Here is a 20,071-nt window from a genome sequence, read left to right as displayed (position 1 = left end):
TCCAGAACTGAAATAAAAAGTAATGGGGAAATCGGGCACCCCTGTCGTGTTCCTTTCTCTATCTTAAGTTCCTCAGTCACAACATTGTTTACAATCAGTTTAGCTTTTTGTTCAGAATATATTGCAGCCATACCATTCTCAAAACCCCGGCCTACCCCCATCCCATGAAGATTCTTCTTCATAAAACTCCAAGAAATATTGTCAAAGGCTTTCTCCGCATCCACAAAGATCAATACTGCCTTAGTGTTTATATTCACCTCTAGCTTTTCCAAAATGTCTATTACATTCCTTACATTGTCTGCCAGGTGTCTTTTAGGGAGAAAGCCTGCTTGGTCCTTATGAATCTTCTCCATCAAAACTCTTTTAAATCTTTTTGCCAAAATGTCTGCAAAAATTTTGTAATCCACATTAAGGAGTGATATTGGGCGGTAGTTCTTGAGTTGGGTCTTTTCAGTCTCTGACTTTGGTATGAGTGAAATATATGCCTCTTTCCACGATTCAGGCGCCCTTTTTCCCTCAAGGATCTCATTACAAACTTCTCTTAGTGGTTGAGTCAACCATTCCTTCAGCGATTTGTAGTATCTGGAAGTCAGTCCATCTGGTCCCGGAGATTTGCCCAGTTGCATATTCTGAATGGCAGCCTCTATCTCTTGTTCTGAGATTCTCTGGTTCAAATCCATCTTACTTTGATGAGAGATGTTTTGTAATCCATATTTTCCAAGGAATTTGTCTATATCTTCTTCATTTTGCGGGCCTTGAGTGTAGAGTTTTTTGAAGTAACTTAAAAAGCAATTTCTAATTTCATTGGGCTTAGATATATTCTTTCCATCCACCTCAAGGCTTGTAACTGTATTTAGTTTCTGCCTTTTCTTCAGTTGCCATGCCAAAAGTTTACCACATTTATTTGCTGATTCAAAGGTCTTTTGCTTCATTTGCTTTATCTTCCATTCAATCTCTTGGTTCATCAATTCCATGTATTGTGTTTGATATAACTTGATCTCTCTTAAAATGTCTTGAGACTTTGGTTTTGTTCTTAATTTCCTCTCTCCTTCCTTTATCATTTCCAAAATCTTCTCTTTTTTCTCATTTTGTTTTTTCCTCTTTATTGAATTTTGTTGAATCAAAAATCCTCTCATAACCGCTTTACTTGCATCCCAGATCACTCTTTTCTCCACGTCGGTCCTCAAATTTATTTCAAAATAGTCTTTTAGAGTCTTTTGGGCCTTCGTGAGGATCTCCTTATCATGAAAGAGGGTGTCATTCATTCTCCATCTAAATTGACCAGTTATTGTGAGCTTCATCTCCATCTTCACGGCGTTATGGTCGGAGCAAGTTTTTGGGCAGATTTCCACTTTCTTAATCTTTGGAGCCATTCCACTAGTAACCCAGATTTGATCGATTCTGGTCCAGGTCATCATTGCTTGGGAGAAAAAGGTTCCCTCTCTTTCCAGAGGGTTCCTTGTTCTCCAAATGTCTATCAAGTCCATGTTTTCAGTCATTTCAAAAAAAGTCTTAGGGAGTCTCCCTTCTTTGGTGACTGTTAGTCTTTGTGCCTTGTCCATATTGGTGGAGACCACGCCATTCATGTCTCCCATGATTATCATATTGTAATCCAAATAATCCATCAACGTTTCATGAAGTCTCTTAAAGAAGTCGGATTTGCCTTCATTTGGTGCATAAATTCCAACAACTAGAAATTTTTCTCCTTGTACTTGTATCTCCACAGCCAGATATCTCCCTTGTTCATCTTTGAATATCATTTTTGGAGCCCATTTCTCTTTCACATATATTACCACTCCTCTCTTCTTAACTTTGTCTGATGAGATAAATTCTTGTCCTAGCCTTTTGTTTGTAAGTAATCTCCTGTGGGCTCTAGTTATATGAGTTTCTTGTAAGCATATCAAGTCCAGTTGTTCTCTATTTAATACATGAAATACTTGTCTTCTCTTCAAAGGCCCATTGAGCCCATTACAATTCCAACTGAGGAATTGCAGAGCCATCTTGCTATTTTTCTGAGGCTCCTCCAACAGCTCCCAGTTGTTGCTCTTCTTCTGATGGTGGTGGTTTTTGTCCAAACGAGAGATTCAGGATGTCCAACGCTCTCCTCTGTTCTGCAAGTACGTCCACAGTCCCCTTCTGTAGATCCTCCTGGTATCTTGCCAAAAATTTGTCTTTATCTTGAATTGTCTTTATTTTCACCTTGTTTGCCTTGTAGTCAAATGACAGCCCTTGTGGGAATTCCCACCTGAAGCGGATAGAGTTTTTCTTTAGTAGAAGGGCTAAATCCTTATAAAAGTTTCTTAAGTCCAGAATGTATTTTGGGATGTCTTTGAAGATCTGTACAGCTGAGTTTCCAATTTGCAAGGCCTTTTCAAAGTGTAGTCCCAATATTTTGTCTCTTTCCTCCTTGGATCTGAGTGTGATCAAACAGTCTCTCGGGGTCTTTCTGTTTTGCTTTTTGCCCAATCTAAAGGCAGTCGTGATTTTGAATTCGTCTTCCTGGAGGTCCCAACAGTCCACAAACTCCCTTGTCAAGTATTCCACAAGGTTGTCTCCTTCATTCTCCGGAATCAGTCTTATTTTTAAATTCCTCTCTTTCCTCTGTAACTCCCACAAGGCCAAAGTTGCATCATGCTCATAGACCTTCTTGGCGATCGGCTCTAACTTCTCCTGTGTCTCTCCCGCAGTAGCTTTGGCGTCTTCGGCAATTTGACGCGTAGTGGCGTTTTCCTCCACCAATTTATTTATGGATTCTGTATTCTGGTTTAGTCTTGCTGAAATTTCTGTTAGTTTTAGTGTATTCTCTGAAGTCTGTTTTGTCAGAGACTCCAGAGTTTGATTTATCTTGAGCAAAGCATCTGTCACAGCTTCCATGGAAACGGCTGCTCCTTTGTCTTGTCCTGTTGTTCCTGTTGATCCAACTGTTGCGCCTGAGATTGAGCCTCTTTTCTTTGCCTGTAGCTGCTGCAGCTGTTGTTGTTGTTGCTTGGTTTTGGCTCTTGTGACTATCTCCTCTTGTGCGCCACTCATGTCAAGGTCAGTTCCCACGGGATTTATTCTCCCTTGGAAAATTCCACTGTCTTAGGCCGTGCCGGGCCTCACTTTGTCCTCTAGAGGGAGCAAATCAAAATGGCCATAGAACAAAGTTTCCAAGTATAGAAACAAAGGAGTCTGTCCAGAATGTAAAAAGGGAAGTTAACACAGTCAAAGTCAGTATTACTAAAAACTTGTTGCTTTAGATTGCCACAGTTGCCCAATTTATGCTACTTCTTCTTGTATTGTACAGTAGCCAGGCACTGTGGAAACTTTGTATCAAAGTATCACTTCACAGGGAAAAGTCAGTTCAGTATGGTACAAAGGCAGACCGTTTCATTTTCAGATGGATGAGACAGCAGAGGTTTTTTTACTTCTAACAAATCATGCAGTTGTTGTTCAAATTCACCTCCCCTCTGCCCTGCTAGCTAGAGGGGAGATCAAAGGGTCTAAATGTCCGGTTAAGCTAATCAAGTAGCAGGTTTAAACGGATGCAGGTTTAAAGCTCCGTTGCTTTCACTTTCATGCAGTCGGGGGGAGGCAGACTTCCTTTGTTTAGCTCTCCCCCGTTTTTAGCCCAATTTTTGAAATTTAAAAGGTCCCGGTTATATTTCAGCTCTTACTCACGGGGATTCAGTCCAAATTTTCTTTTCAGGAAGGAATCGGCGCTCTCCGCTTATGGCGACGCGGCTTCACTTCGCAGGCTGGGTAGCGACTCTCAGCACCGCGCTCACTCCCGATGTCGATCCGTAGCCTTTAAAAAGGCTCTTTCACGGTACCGGGGGGCGCAAAGGTGCCCACCGAGTCTCCTTGTTCTCAGGCTTCAGCGCCTGGGATTTTAGGGGTCCCCCGCTTGCCGTAGCGGGTAAGACCCGAACTTGCGAAGCAGTCCTTCTCCGGAGCTCGGAGCTAGGACCGCCATTAAGCGCTGGCACCGACCGGAAGTCTATCCCTTGTGGTCTATTCCAACTCTATCATTCTATGGCAATAATCTTGGTGCTGTTGTTGTAACATGTAGTAGATGAAAATGTGCTTCATAATATCTTTGTGTTGTGTGCCCACCCCCCGGCTCATGGTTATATCCAATGTAAACTGGCCCAACATTTATTTCAATAAAATGACCTTCCCTGTTTCTCTTATAATGAATAAATTAAGTGATGTTGTGAAATTAAGACCATTTCCATAGAATAGGCAGGGTGTATTTAATTTAGTCAATGTGAGCATGGAGACTGCCTCATTATTATTTTTAAATCTTCAAAGTGCCATCAAATACCAGATTAACAGACATTGCAATGGAGCATCATGGTCATATCGATGTCAGTTATCCAGACATCTGGATGGGAACCCCATCATGTGTTGGAAGCCAGTACCATTAAATGGATGACACTCACATTTTCTGCTGTCCTTCTGTTGTTTTCATGGCAACAACAGAGGTGTGATGAATATTTGCTGGAACCCATAACCCAGTTAACATCCCAGAATCGCCTGTGCAAATTTACAGGAACAGTGATTTCACTTTTAACAACCTCTGTTATTAAGGACTGGGTCGCACATGCATATTCATCTCTTGGTTCCTGCAGCATTTGAAGATTCATTGCATGTGTTTATTGCAGAGTGCAGATCTGAATTTATACCTCTTTGACACATATCAATATTTTATTTGATATTGAACAATTCATAGAATCATAGAATTGTAAAGTTGGAAGGGGCCCTGAGGGCCATCAAGTCCGACCACATGCAATGCAGGAATCTCAACTAAACCTGTCACCTCCTAACTTCATCCTGACCTAAATCCACAAGGCCATAGCCTTATAAGGAGGTGACAGGTTTTTTTTTTTTGCAAGCGTACATATTGCTATAAACAAAGTGGTGCTTCAAGATGCAGGTTGCATCAAGTAGATAAAGTGTGTTCTCCTTCATGGAGAGCACGTGTTTCCGGTGGGGGCCGCCAGGACACTCCAAAGTTGGGGGCGGGCTAATTGATCGTTGGCCACTGATGCGATTGGGGCTTCCCTTGTTGTTGGGAAGAAGTTAATGTTGCCATTTGTTGATTGACAGCCAGAAATGCTAAAACTCCTTGCACGAGGCTAGGGCTTCCTCTTTTCAACCATGCATCGGATTGCCCGTCCCTCCCTCCCTAGAATAGGGTTGTTCGCTTTGACCTTGCTATGCCTGTCATGGGGTTGTCTGCTCTTGGGGCAGGAGCCCAGTAGGAATTTTGTCCATCTGGCTGGGGCCATTTGGTTTTTGCCTACTGCGTAGCAAATCGTCACAACTTGTAAGGTTGCGGTTAGGCATTGGTTTATGGTTTGGTTGGTTGAGGGGCATGGATTGGCTGTGCCTGCCCCTCTAATGCTCCTGCTGTAAGGGATTCCGTTAAAGGAATCAGGGGCTAACTATTGCTTGTCCACTCTGTCAAGGGGGCTCGGGCCATAGCAATGAGCTCCTGGCTGCATTTGGGGAGGGCTGAGGGCAGGTTCCCTGCTCCGTCGCTACCCCCAAGTGTATTCCCCTATTCTGACTTTCGCATCGTGCGGAATGTCAGTCTGTCCCCCATGGTGGGGGCAGATAGTCGCAACCAATGCCTAAGCAACCACTCGCATTTTTGTATTTTAATAAAGTTGTGGCCAAAATTATGCCAAAAACCTTAAACAAAAAATTCTGTGTGATGTGTGAGTTATTGGGGTGGCCCTGGGGACCTCAACACGCAAGGCCTTATTTCTACCAAAGACAGAATACTCTAGCTGTTATTTAAAAAGGTGCTATAAGTGGAGAGAATACATGCTGATAAACTGAGACGTTTTGGGGGGGATGGGGCAAAACTAACAAAGAAGTTGCTCCAGTAGGAAAAAGGCTTCTCGGCTTTTGAACAGTGGTTTAATTTAAAAATTGATTTAAAAAAAAATCTATTAAGACTTTTCATAATACAATAAAAAACAAACTAATCTAAGAACAAAAATAATAAAAACAACATGCAAAAACCAAGAAAATAAAGAAAGAAAAAAGAAAAAAATATAGAAGAATGTAAAGTCTTCTCTTAAAGTTATATCTCAACTTTTGTCCCAATCAGGAAAAAGGTGAGCCCCCCTCACCTGGGAGCATCCTCCAGCCTCTCACCCTGGAATATCTCCCCATCTCTTTGTCTCACACAGGATCCTTCACCAAGTGATCATAACCTTCATCTGCGTACAGTTCTCTCTTTAACCCAGAGTATAGGACAATAGCAACAAAAGACTGATCAAAACAAAAACAAACCAAAATAGAAAAAGAGCAGGTAACATAAGAATCAGAAAAAGATAAGAAGATAATAAAAAATAAATAGGACTAAATGGAAAGAAATAAAAATAAAAACAATATTCAGCTGTCTGTCTGTCAGTGGTATATACAAGATTTCTTCAAAATACTTACAATGTTCAATCCCAAATAATATCCAGTTGTTCTTCTATCTGCTTGACTGTGTTTTTCCATCTTCAGTTCTAGGCATCCCAAGTTCATTTTCCTTCCAAACAAAAAGTCCAAAAGATGCTCTCCAAATCCTGTTATTGATAAATGTCAATAATAGTCTTGCTCCAGTTCAGCATACCAGCTTTGCCTCTGGTCCTGAGCAACAAGACATCCTCAATCATTCCTTCAGGCGTCTCTTCACTGTGATCCTATATTGAGACCATAATCCACAATCATTGATTATTATTTATTCATTAGTTCACACACTTATTCAAATTTTCTAGTCTCATTTCTTGTTAACCATGGTTTCCCATACCATAATTCCACTGACTGTTTCACTTCCTCTAGTTCCACTCCTCCCAGTACTCTTGTGAAAGTTCTCTCATTGTTCTGTTCTGGGAATACTCCATCAGTACCCCCCCCAAGAGTCCTTCCAAATACTCTTTAACTTCTTCAGACTCAGCTTTATCCAGTCCATTCTTGTGCATTCCATGCAGCTCTGCTCTAAGTCCAAGAGCCGCCACATTCCCCCAACAATCAGTGAGATGTTTCCCATAATTTCAACTGTGTTGATTCCTATTGCTTGGTTCCACACAATCTTTATTTACTCTCACAGCACACAGCCATGTAGTTTCTCATTACAATCCGCAGATTCATCAATGAAGCAGAGGGTTAAAAGCAGAACAAAGCAAATTAAAAACTTATCAGCAATGGAAAATCTCTGTTTAAAATCTTTTTCGTTGCACGCTTTTTGTTTATTTTTATTTCAGCCCCTGAATAGCATCTTTTCTTAAGCCAGCAGTTGGGACATATTTCATGCAAACATTTTAACTGTCAGAGAGATAGTTTTGATCGTGATTTATAAGGGTTTCGAAGATAATTGAAGAAAGGGAGGTTAATCTGACCTTTGCCCTAAGGACTTATGTCTCGGGTTATTATGCAGGGTCGAGCACAGTTACAATCCTTCCCACCACTCAGCCTGTCCATCCGGGTCCTCCGCAGATTTCTTGATCCCGCAACATGGGATCAGTGCTATCAGAATATTGAAAGTTAATCCCTGTTCTCTCTGTCCCTCGGAGATAATTCAATAGCTAGGATTTATACCCTAGCTATAATTAATCACCACATAATTATCTCTGTCAACAGCATGCTGGCAGAAAGCAGTTAGTCAGCCATGACGCCTCTCCCGGAAGTCCTAATTTAAAAATTTAAAATTAAAGGTAATGTATCTGTATAAACCAGAGTATTTGCTGAGCATTGTTTTTCGAGATGACTGTTGTTTCTTACAAGCTTGTGTTTGTAATTAAAATATACAAGCTAAAACCTGACAAACGTAATCCAAATCAAAATAGAACTGTAAACGTGTTAGAAACAAGGAAAAGTGTATGTTGTATTATTCCACTATATAACCCTCTAAATAAAACTCAGTGGCTCTGGAAGTCTGTATGAGTTTGTTCTTCTAGAGAGAGAACCCATACTGTGAGTTGGTCAGCTTAGGACAGTAGAACATAAATTTATCTGAATTCTTTTCCAGTATGGATCAACAATGACAGATACATACATACATTCAGACAGACAGAATATGCAGTTATAATATACCACAGACTCTTTCATTTTACTCTACCTCACATCAAATGCAAGCCCAGCAATAACCTTCCTTATTACTAGTCCCACAAGTGCTGGCTCTTTCTGCCCCTGCAGGAGCATACTCCATTACCCTTGTGGGAGTTAAGTCAAACTGTTGGAGAGTTACAGCGCCTGCTGTGGCTGTAGAGACAGATAAGGGAGAGGCCTCTCTTACTGCAGGTGGGGCAGAGGAAGGCATCAGAGGAAGGCATCAGGACTGCCATGATTGCAACAACCATCAAGCAATCTCTCTGCTGAGTCCTGCGGGGAAAGCCTTTGCCCATGTAGTTCTCAACAGATTACAGTCACACACTGACAGGGTCTATCCAGTCACAGTGCAGTTTTAGAGCTCAGAGCTCAACAGTTGACATGATTTTCTCATTGCACCAGCTGCAGAACAAATGCTGAGAGCAGAGACACCCCTTGTCTGTTGCCTTCATAGACCTGATGAAGGCCTTTGACCTCATCAGCCGAAAAGGACTCTTCACACTGCTCAACAAGATAGGGTGCCCACCTAAGTGCCACAAGATGACTGTGCCCTTCCACAAGAACATGCACGTGGTTCATCCTTGGACGCCTTCCCTATAGAGAACGGTGTGAAGCAGGGCTGTGTTCTCACCCCAACTGCACATTTTTTGGCTTGGTGTTCTCCTATGCCTTCAGCTCAACTGAAGACGGTGTTTCCTTCCACTCAAGGAGTGATGGGGGTCTGTTTAACCTGGCACATCACCATGCCAAGACAAAAGTATGGCAAGTTCATAGCTGAGAGATTTCAAATCACAGCCAGAAGAGGCACAGCGGGTGGGGGAGTTCTATGCCAATCTTCTTTCTTCAAGGTGGGGAGAGCTCTGGGCACTGGAATCTCAAGCACACAGGAGTGGTATGTGCATCACAGGACTTATTACGTATAAATTGTGACATATTATAAATTGGAACTCATGCTTGCTTGCATTGGCAGGGAGGATTAACTTATAATAAAATGTGTTTTTTCTTTCTTTCTTATCTAATACGTAAATTGTTGTTGTTGTTGTATTTCTATACCACCCTATACCCGAAGGTCTCAGGGTGGTTCACATTAAAAATCACTTACATAAAAGCAAAACAAAAACCAGATCCCCCCCCCCCGCCCAGAAAAGAGCCAGCATTTTAAAAAGGGTATAGGAAATCAGGTCAGGCAAAGGCCTGGTTGAAGAGGAATGTTTTTGCCTGGCGCCTAAAGGTGTATAATGAAGGCGCCAGGCGAACGTCCCTGGGGAGAGCATTCCACAGATGGGGAGCCACTGCAGAGAAGGCCCTGTTCTCATGTTGCCATCCTCTGGACCTCTGAAGGAGGAGGCACACGAAGAAGGGCATCAGAAGATGATCTCAGGGTCCGGGTAGGTTCATATGGGAATGGCGGTCCTTAAGCTATTGCAGTCCCGAGCTGTTAAAGGCTTTATAGGTCAAAACCAGCACTTTGAATTGGGCCTGGAAACTAATTGGTAGCCAGTGCAGTTGGACCAGGATCGTTGAAAGATGCTCGAACCGTCTAGTTCCGGTGAGCAACCTGGCCGCTGAGTTCTGCCTTGCCTTCTCTAACAGGTATCAAGCAATGCTAAAGTCTCATTTAGATGACAGTCCAGAAAGGTCAGCCTAACCTATGATACCAGGAAATAAATACAGTGGTACCTCGGATTACATTTGCTTCAGGTTACATACGCTTCAGGTTACAGACTCCGTTAATCCAGAAATATTACCTCGGGTTAAGAACTTTGCTTCTGGATGAGAATAGAAATCGTGCAGCGGCAGCAGGAGGCCCCATTAGCTAAAGTGGTGCTTCAGGTTAATAACAGTTTCAGGTTAAGAACGGACCTCCGGAACGAATTAAGTACCGGTACTTATCCCGAGGTACCACTGTAAACAGATAGTAATAGTTTAAATCTTGCAAAGCTCATTTGCCATTAGTCTAGCATATGTAACTCTTACACCTTATCACCTTTGGTGGTGGCAGTGATGTCTGTGTGTTCACCCGCAAATCCTAGCCAAAGGCAAGCCCATGATTCTATATCAATATGGCACAGAGGATTAGGTGACAAAATTACTTCGAAAGACTAGCAGCCAATGCACCTTTGTAAAACTTCCCCACATTATTTTAGCTATTGCCCTTTAAAGCTTCACTGATGTACAGTTAAAAAAAAAGATTTCCACAATCAAGTTGCTAAGCACAGGATAGACTGATATTTCATGATATCTCTATTTGGCTTCTGGTATGAAGGTGTTGCTGCTTCCAAGATTGCATGAATTTTCTTTATTTGTACGCTCATGAGACATTAATACACAGAAACAGATAATAGTATCATCCTCCAGATACATTTTAAAAAATGGATTACTGATTAGCAAAGGATTTTTAACCTATCTACATATTATTTTAATTTTACTTTTCTGACCCTTCTTTGTAGCAACTGAATATATATTTTGTTTGTGTATTCCCCCTTCCACATTATTCTAAGGAGCTCAGGGCTGTATATGTCGTTCTCTGCTCCCTGCTCCGTTTTATCCTCACAACTATCTTGGTGGTACATTAGACTGAGAAATAAAGACCAGCCCAAACATACTCAATAAACTCGTGACTGAATAGGAAATTAATCCTACGTTTCCTCCCATAGAAGAGGCATCCCACTGTATCTCTGCATGACCTTTCCAATCAGCCATCATGGGGGTTGATAACTCTGCGTCATCTCTCTGCATTTTGGTGTGAGTGGATCCTTCAGTCACTCCTCATATGGAGACATGGCAAAATTGCCCAATTTCAGAGGAAGCTATCTGTTCTTCCCCACGTGAACCACTGCTCTGGACTTTCCTTCATGCAACCAGGAGGAATGATTGGATCTATGATTTATACATAAAAACCAAGGAGAGTGGAAGGCTTTCATGAGAGTGTCATTCTAATTATTTCACACATCACATGTAAATATTTTAGCTTCAAGACAGAGGTTTCCCTGCAATACATCTGAGAAACACTGCTATAGCATCAGGACAATGTATATATTTATAATTATATATTCACATGTTTAAAATGGGTCCAAATTAAAACATTCAGCTCCAGCAAGTTGCCTGCATACTGCTGCTGCACATTATCTGCCTGGCTGGGCAATTGGTGCTGGACGTCACCTGTTTGGGAAGGACGGGGACCTGAATCCGTGGCACACTCACTCCCTTTCTCCCAGCACAGTCCACCTTGCTATTTTCTCTCTCCCTTATGTTACCTCACCTACACTTAATACTGACTTAAGCTCCTACCCTTTCGTAACTTCACACATATCACCCTAAGTAATCTTGAATTTTCAACACACATAAATCTTTATCTTGCACTACCAGCTAGTCCCAAATGAGTCATTCTAGGACCTCAGGCTTAGCACAGAATTGTCTTTTAAAGACGTCCTCCCAGATGAGTAAACAGACTTCTTCATCAAGTTGAACAGAGATGCTGAATTTCAAAGACCTATCTCTTTTTTTAAAAAAAAATAAAATACCTTGAAACATTGGCCTGTTTTGCAAAATAGGTTGTTTTCGATGTTGCTATTTTTAAAATTGATGGAGGTGCACTGGAGGCAAAATTGAGTGCATCTCTCACTCATGCAGCAAAGTGTAAGCTCATCTTCTCTGTGATGGTGAGTGGAAGCAATGAACCTGTGATGGACTAACTCTCCTTAGACAGGAAACTGTATTAATGACTATGAGACCAAAAGAAAAGTGTCTAAATTCGGGCTGCAGTTAAAGAAGCCTGATTGACCTAAAAGAATGAATTTCATTCACTTTATCAATACATATACATATACATATACATATACATATACATATACATATACATATACATATACATATACATATACATATACATATACATACATATACATATACATATACATATACATATACATATACATATACATATACACATACACATACAAATACATATATATTCATATTCTGGGATCCCCACCCTATTCCAGTCCTCTTGTAAGAGTAAATCAGGTGCTGGAATAGATTGTTAGGGAGTAGACATCTCCTAATATATTGGTACCATTGCTATTGCCCCAGTTTCAAATCAGGGGTGGACAAACACCAATCACCTCAGTCCAAGCTTTTTTGGAGAATGGTTGTCTGTTCTTGCCAGACTCATTCGCAAATGCTTCACTGCTTTCCTTCCATTATTCCCAGCCTTCCTTGCAATGGCCTTATAATATATATACACACACACCCCACACACATTTGAGGGCTTCTTATTGGACTTTCATTAGGCGTGGAAGCCCTACAACCAAATCTTTTCAGAGCAACTGCATCTAAGAATTGTGGGTTGCTGGTGTCTACAGGTCCTTAAGAGTCTATGGCAAACCCCCTTCCCTGGGATTTTATGCTAAGAAATTCTTTTGGTAAGACTGAAGCCTAATTTACACAGTATCTGGTTGCCAGGCTGGCCCAACAGGCTCTGTTCACCCTCCGTGCCTCAATACAACATGGCTGCCATTCTAACCAAATCAATTCAGTACCTTGCACAGCATTTAATTATGGCTTAAATCCCAATTACATTGAAACGGACCTGATCAGACCTGGGACGATTGGGGGTTGCTAAATTTGGGTTGACCCAAATCAGCCCAATTTGCTCTGGGATCTAGTGTACCACCCTATTATTTTAAACTGAGTGCTTCCCGCCACCCATATCCTCCCACTTTGAAGCCAAAATCTGGGACTGCATCGTCCTGAATGCCAAATTCCCATTTTTATTCACAAGAGCCATTTTGGTTGCTGAGCCGTGCCCCCAACCCCGGTGGTCTTTTTGGGCACAGCACCTAAAAATTCACACTTTGGGACACCACATGAGATCACAGCCCTGGAAAAAAAATTGGGGAGGGGAGGGAATTGCGCTATGAAATTGCTTGAGATCACGGCAACCAAAATGGCTGCTGTTCACTCGTAATAGATCAACAACAGAATGTCCTGTCCCCCCGCCCCCAGGATATTAAAAGGGAATAACATAGCTAGAAAAGTCAGTAGTGCTGAAGGAAAATACTTCAGCATCTGTATGCTGAAGGAAAATACTTCAGAATCTGTTTGTAACTGTCTTTTACATTTTTTCTGCACCTTCTCATATATGAATTTCTCCATTGTCTCATTGCAAAGATTCCAAATTACCTAATGATCATATAATAAAAATTACAGAGCAATTAAAAAACCTAAAAATCAATCAAAATGCTTTAAAGCTTGGAGCTAAAAACACAACTGCTACCATCGACAGTGAATGAAAGCTCTTTAAAAACAGGAAAGAAGACCCAAACAGAAGACCCAAATTTCATGCCATGATAGAGCTCATTTAAGGACACTTGAGGACATGGGTGGTGCTGTGGGTTAAACCACAGAGCGTAGGGCTTGCTGATCAGAAGGTCAGCGGTTTGAATCTGGGTGAGCTCCTGTTGCTTGGTCCCTGCTCCTGCCCACCTAGCAGTTTGAAAGCACCTCAAGTGCAAGTAGGTAAATAGGTACCACTCCAGCGGGAAGGTAAACGGCATTTCCTTGGGCTGCTCTGGTTCACCAGAAGTGGCTTAGTCATGCTGGCCACATGACCCGGAAGGTGTACACCGACTCCCTCGGCCAGTAAAGCGAGATGAGCGCCGCAACCCCAGAGTCGTCCGTGACTGGACCTAATGGTCAGGGGTCCCTTTACCTTTAAGGATACTTGAGAATGCATTATTTGATGGCTCTGACAGAAACAAGCCAAGTCTTCCAGGCAAATGTGCAAAACACACTCTTAGGGTGTGCTCACATTGCCACTTACTCTGCATCCAAAGTTGCCCACTGCTAGTTTTTGAATCTGCATTCACACAAGGTTAGCGACAATTCCATGTCAGTCATGTAGGGTCATACTGCTGATGCTTCCCTCCCCCACCCCAAACCAGCTTCAATCCAACTAAAAAACTAGATGTGGAGCAAATGGCAATGCGAATATACCTTAATAGCCATTGTGGATGCACAGATGAGCACTCTTGCACAAATCACAGCTTAATAAACAGGACTTTGGGGGTTGAGGCATTGCAGAGGAAAGAAACCCACAATGTCATGTGTGTCAGGTGGAGACATCTCTACACCCCTATCTGATATGAACAACACTGTGAACATGCAGCTTCAATTTAGCGGGGGATGAAGAAGAAGAAGAAGAGTTTGGACTTGGTATCCCGCCTTTCACTCCCCTTAGAGGTAAAGGTAAAGGGATCCCTGACAGTTAAGTCCAGTCGCAAATGACTCTGGGGTTGGGGTGCTCATCTTGCTTTACAGGCTGAGGGAGCCCACATTTGTCCACTCCACAGACAATTTTTCCGGGTCATGTGGCCAGCATGACTAAGCCACTTCTGGTGCAATTGAACACCGACACCAGAGCAGCACACGGAAATGCCGTTTACCTTCCTGCCAGAGTGGTACCTATTAGTCTACTTGCACTTTTGGCATGCTTTCAAACTGTTAGGTTGGCAGGAGCAGGGACTGAACAACGGGAGCTCACCCTGTCGCAGGGATTCGAACCGCTGACCTTTTTTTGATCGACAAGCCCTAGGCTCGGTGGTTTAGACCACAGCGCCACCCGCATCCCTTTTCACTCCCCTTAAGGAATCTCAAAGCGGCTAACATTCTCCTTTCCCTTCCTCCCCCACAACAAACACTCTGTGAGGTGAGTGGGGCTGAGAGACTTCAGAGAAGTGTGACTAGCCTTGCTGTGCTTAAAGCCACTACCATGAACATCCTTTCAATCATCTACTGGCTTTTGCACATTCCAAATGTTCTGAGGTAATTTTTGGCTTAAAGTATAAAAATGCATCACTCACATCCTTGAGGCTCAATTGCTTCATTGCCCGAGAGGCTGCAGCTTCTTCAGGTTCAGGTCTGTTCACCTAGCAACAGGCTCACTAAATGGTGGGGAGGGATATTTGGATATAATATTGGTGGTGCCATTTTGTGCAATGGTCTGCTGTCAGAGATCCGGAAGGTACCAATTGTGTTATCATTTTGCTAATTACAAAAGATTTGTTTGCCCAGACCTTCCTGGGCTCCTGGTATTTTAATATCTCTTTTACTGTTATCATATTGTGAAAAGTGGAATAAAAATGAATCAAATTACACACACACACGTGTTCTAGAAGTGGACTGATCCTGTAGCAGTGCGGGCACATAACTGGCAGACCTCAGGTATTAATGGGACTTACAAGTCAGTGTACATAGCATAACAGTGCTGTAAGCCATGCTTAGGCATGTTTACGTGAGTCTGCTCCAAAGAAAGAGTATGTATCAGAGTCTCACTGAACTCAGAAAACTTATTTTGGATTAAGCATGCATAGCATCAGCCTCTTAATTATGTTTATTGTTTGTCTTACTTTATTGCTGCTTATTAAATCATTGATTAAATTATTACTTCCCAAACTTCTAATACCTGAGGCACATTTGTTTTCTGATTAAAATTGAAGGCATGTTACCTTCTTACAGGAAGGGGGGGGGGAAACATAGTCTTGGAGCACTGGAAGTAGAAATAGATGAATCAGTCAATTTCATTCCCCCTAGTTTCTCATTTTACAGCCTTAAAACAAGTTCTCCACATATCTGTAGCAATTTAAGTGTGAAGAAAACTCATAAAATTTCATCAGCATTTCAGTGTGAATTTATTCTAATAAGCCCTCTGTTTTTTTGCAGTTTTGGCCAATGTACACATCTTTAAAACAATTTTCACTAATATGATGCATTTTGTATGTTAGTTTCACAAATATATTCATTTTATGCACACTTTCCCCAAATATATGAATTTCTGTGCATATTATTGGTTGGAGAAGTTAATCAGAAAATTCAGAAAAGCACAAATTTTGAAAACATAATTGATTTCTCTCCCACCCCTAATTGGACACCCCCCCTACACACACAGGATACCAGGATGCAAAACTTCATTAGCATTTTAGTATCAAATAAATAATATTGCACAATCACATATTGGGATCAGTCCAATACACAGGAAGCTGGCCTAAAGCACACGGGTGTAAACTGAGCTGGTGTCAAGTTTCACCAGATTCAAACTCCATTCAGCAGTGGAGCTCCTGCTGGCTGAGCCGGCAGAGGAAAAGCAAGCCTTTAAAAGAGGTTTCGGGGTACAGCACCCTTTTTGCCCATTTAGCTTACTCCAGGTTGCCAGTTCACATGACTGAGCTGAATGGGCTCAGGATCTATCCCAAATACTTCCACTGGTCCCGTCCCCACCATACCCCCCAAACACCCCCTTTTCAGGCTTTAGGATAGCTTGTGATCTGCTGGGCTCTGCTCCCAGGTAAGTCAGGATGGGAAGACACACCTTTGTATCTCTGGCTAAGCCAGGGATGAGGGAGTTAAACTGGTGTAGCTGGAACCTAAGCCTGCTTATTGCAGCAGATCCTGCTGTAGGATTGGCCCTGTACACACGCAACCCTGAAAGTCACTCACACTGCACCAGACACATTCAGAAAATTAGCTGAAGTCTACATGTCCCAGCAATAATTGAGCCTGCTATGATTCTTTTGTCTTTGGGGATTTGACACTTGATCCCCCCACCCACCCCCGGCCACTGATGGGGCAAGAAAAGGTCAAATTGGGATTTATTTTCAAGCATAATATTTGATTGTTTCAATTGAAATTGGTTCCAGCACTTGATAGTTCAATCTCTTGCTTGCTAATCCCTTCAAGCAGTAGTTATTTAAAGTGGAGGAGAAGGAAGGATATGTGGAATTCTTGGATTAGCTACCTTCTCACAATCTGGCGGTTGTGCTTTTGGAGCTCACACGCAGCAGAAGACTGCTTCCTCAGTTGCTTCCATCATTTATCAAATCCCAATTTAATATCAGAAACAAGATACTTCCTACCCCATTCATTTATCTGAAATGACTATTTACTTTCTCTCAGGATTACAACCAGGTAATAGAAAATCTTACAATTCATATTGCTATGAATTGCAAGGGGCCTACAACTGTGGTTCAGTAAACAGGTGTATAATTATCAATATATTGTGCATAACTCTGTTGTGCATTCATTTGAATATTATGGGTAAGGGAATTTTGCCTGGTCTCATCATAATATACTTTTAAATTCTTATTTTTAGCACGTATTATGCAGACCTGCATTTTAAGCATGCTATTTTCATAATCACTTGCATTACATCTCTAACCTCTGTAACTGCCCAAGGGCACATGATATATATTCAGTAAAGAAAAATCAATTTGGCCTCAGTGACTCTCTTGTAGGCCATATAAACTATTCACTCATACAGAATCAGCCGTGTCCTTAAAAAGAGATGAATAATGACACAGGCAATGAGCAGCCAAAGGAAAATGCGATATTACTGAAAGAGTCTGCTCCTCACCCTGCTATTCCCTACCTCCACCCCCTCTGTAAGCATGAAAATGTGACCCCATAGACTGCCGTTGGGGGAAAGGGTGGTGTGTGTGTGTGTGTGTGTGTGTGTGTGTGTGTGTGTGTGTGTAATGAAACAATTAGATCATTACTTCCTGGCTCATGAATTGTTGGTGGCAATCATGGCTATAGACGTCTATAGGGCTCTTTAGGCAATTCTCAGCCCTGCACACAGTACCTGTGAGTGTGCCTGATCTCCAAGGGGCATTTGGCTGTCCATTGTTCAAGTGCTGAAAAGTCCCAGGTTCAGTCTCTGCCATTTCTAGGCTGTGAAAGGCTCTCAAGCAGCAGAGCAGGGAAAGAAGACCTTGCCTGAGGCTCTGGAAGAACCAGAGCAGGTGAGGCCATTGTGCTCCCACTCAGCTAAAGTCAGAGCTGTATTCTGTTTGCATTGATCCGAGAGACACTCTTTAGTAGCAGCATCGTTGCCTCCATTGCTTGAATTAAGTTATGTGACAAGAGTGAATTGCCCACTTTGCATTAAAGCTGTATATGTCATGCACAAAATCTGATTTACCTCTGAGTTGCTGCATATTATTCCCCATCTCTGTTACCATATGGAACCATTTAAAAGCTTGAAACATCTTTCTTAAGACTCATATAGCTGTGAGGGGGGTGTTGTTTCTTGGTTTCTTTGTTTTTTAATTCTTTTGGCATCATCGGAGGGGTTTGTGCACAATATAATGTGCTGAGGTTTCACTCTTCTTTCAATCTGTTGTCCCATTTATCTCCAAAATGTGAAGACTTATGGATGACACTTGCTTTTGTTATAGCAGAGGTCCAACTCCACTTGGCTGCATTAACAATTTATTTCACCCGCATACATTTTCCCATGCTCACAACTACACAACCAAAGATATCAAACTCTGTTTTGAAGGCATACATTTAGGCTGATTTTTATCCAAAAATAAAATAAAAAAGTGGTGAGCACCAAGCGTTCTTTTAAAACAGTGTTTCCCAACCGGTGTTCCGCGGCACACTAGTGTGCCGCGAGACGTTGCCTGGTGTGCCGTGGGAGGGAGGCGGGCGAGTCGGGCGGCGAGAGGCGGGGCGGCGAGGAGAGGCCGCCCAGCGCGGGGGTCTCGCCGCCTGCCTGCCTGGCTGCCTGCGTGGCGCTGACGTCACGGGGCTGTAACGTGCCCCACATAGGCACACGCGGGGTGGCGAGCTCCCTCCCTCCCACATCCCATCGCCGCTCGCTTCGGCCGGCCTACTGGGCTGTCGCAGGCGGAAGGCCTGCGCATGCGCGAGGTTTTCGCGCCTTCGGGATTCCCTTCACGCCTTCCTCCTCCCGGGTCCTTGAGAGCGCGGGAAGCGGCAGCGCGAGACCGGCGTTGAGCCTGGTAGGTATTGCGCTTGCCAAGGCAGTCATTTGGGAAATGAAAACTTGCAAAGCAAGCAACCAGTTCAATCTGAAGTACGTGTATGCTTAATATCCTGTATCTGAAACCTGTTCTGCCCCCTCCCCCACACTTGGTGCCATTTTCATCTACACATGCAGCAGAGTAAGTTGACCCAGAATAGTACCAATTCAGATGGCAGATGGGAGAATGACAGTGCTGAATGCTTTCCCATGTAGAACAGTCCCTGCAAATAAAAACCTAGCATATTTGGAAGAGGGATGCTAGCCTAACCATTACCTTCTATGCTGTTACTATTTTTTTTTTTTTTTTTACATAAGTAAAAAGTTACCTTTCCCCATCTGGCATGGTGGTGTGCCTCGAGATTTTTTTCATGAAACAAGTGTGCCTTTGCCCAAAAAAGGTTGGGAAACACTGTTTTAAAAATGACACAGTTAGTGTAGCATGGGTGCTGACTTGCTGGTGGGGTGGGTGGGGGGAGACTGCTGAAAGGCTTTCTCCACTAAACAAGGAAAGCATTCTTTGCCCTCTCAGAAGTCTATCACTGACATTCCCTTTTGCCAAAAGAATGCATCCATGCCACTTGCAGTAAATGTTACAGATGTTCTTCTTTACTTTTTTTCTCCTACTGAAGTATCTGCATTACTAGGAATGACTGGATAACTGACAATCAATACAAGTCCATTCAAACTTCATGTTTGAGTAACACAATATAAACTGTAGCATTGAACTTGCTGTTCATTAGAGCTGCAATTTGTTTTCAGAACTGCTTTGTTTTCATTAAACTTTTCTTGAAACATGCATTTATTTTTGAATTATATTTTTTGGAATTATTATTCTACTTGAGAGCTAATTCCTGCGTATAACAATAAATCTCTACACTATATGTAACACTATGGGAGCAATCCTATAAGCAAGATCTGCTGTGATGAGTGGGTTAGGGTCTAGGGATCTCCAGCTGAGCTGGGAGGTACCCAGTACAACCAGGCTGCCCTGACTTAACTCCCTCATTCCCAGTTCAGCAGGTAATATGCCAGTTTATCTCCACCAGCCCAGCCCAGCCCAGCCAAAAACCAGCTGGCTGAGCTAAGCCTGGTGGATCTTAAGCAGGTGTAAGCCCTGAAAAAGGGGTGCAGTGGGGATGGGACCAGCAGTAGCCC

At 42.6% G+C, this 20,071-nt stretch overlaps 1 protein-coding gene across 5 annotated transcripts in view; it reads left to right on the top strand.

Moving 5' to 3' along the window:
• LOC310706044 (uncharacterized protein) overlaps nt 1-20,071 on the top strand; it is a 54,162-nt gene that overhangs the window by 12,327 nt on the left and 21,764 nt on the right. Inside the window, exon 3 of one of the 5 annotated variants that reach the window (XR_014525578.1) lies at nt 10,749-10,778. The exons of the other annotated variants lie outside the window; for them this stretch is intronic. The gene's annotated coding sequence lies outside the window, so the exon portion shown is untranslated. Of the gene's footprint in view, nt 1-10,748; nt 10,779-20,071 lie in introns of those variants that run through there. 5 annotated transcript variants of the gene reach the window in all.

The sequence above is a fragment of the Podarcis liolepis genome (genome assembly GCF_965112155.1).
Source record: "Podarcis liolepis genome assembly, chromosome: 4".
NCBI lineage: Eukaryota > Metazoa > Chordata > Lepidosauria > Squamata > Lacertidae > Podarcis > Podarcis liolepis.
This window is presented reverse-complemented; position numbering and strand designations above follow the sequence as displayed.